The sequence below is a fragment of the Eulemur rufifrons genome, chromosome 17 (genome assembly GCF_041146395.1).
Source record: "Eulemur rufifrons isolate Redbay chromosome 17, OSU_ERuf_1, whole genome shotgun sequence".
Classification (NCBI taxonomy): Eukaryota; Metazoa; Chordata; class Mammalia; order Primates; family Lemuridae; genus Eulemur; species Eulemur rufifrons.
In genome coordinates, this window is record NC_090999.1 from 46885793 (window position 1) to 46886334 (window position 542).

A 542-nucleotide genomic window follows, 5' to 3' on the forward strand; every position below is an offset into this window, starting at 1 on the left:
GAGAGGGTCTCAGGACTCAGAAGGGGCCCCAGGTCCCTGGACTCCAGCTAACCCCCCTCACCACCAGGCTAGAGTCAACTCGCTCTGGCTGGGCCCCTCCTGACCCGGCCAGGGCCGCTTTTCAGCCTCTGTACAACAGTTCAGGAGGCAGCTCGTCGATATCCTGTCTGCTTCGAAGCCAGGAACAACCCCACAGATGTCAGCCAAGAGCGATCTTTTCTGGCAGCTCTAAATGAGCCTTCCTCTCTCCAATCAGCAATCCAGCCAGAATGTTTCCAACCGGGGATGACTCCCATCCTTGAAGGCAGTTCCTTTTCTCTTTAATCAATCTGAGTTCACTCCCTAAATCTGACACGCAGTTGAAATAGGTGTGGGGCTTAAGAAAGCCCCACAGTGCACATCGTAATTCTCAGAAAGCCCCGCTTTTCTCTCCCTGGGACCGCCAAGGCCAGAACCTTCTCAGCCGCTTTCGCCCTGTTCCCCACGGCAGAAGGAAGGGCTCCCGTGTGCTTTGGTGAAGATTGCAATGGGTTTAAGTCCCG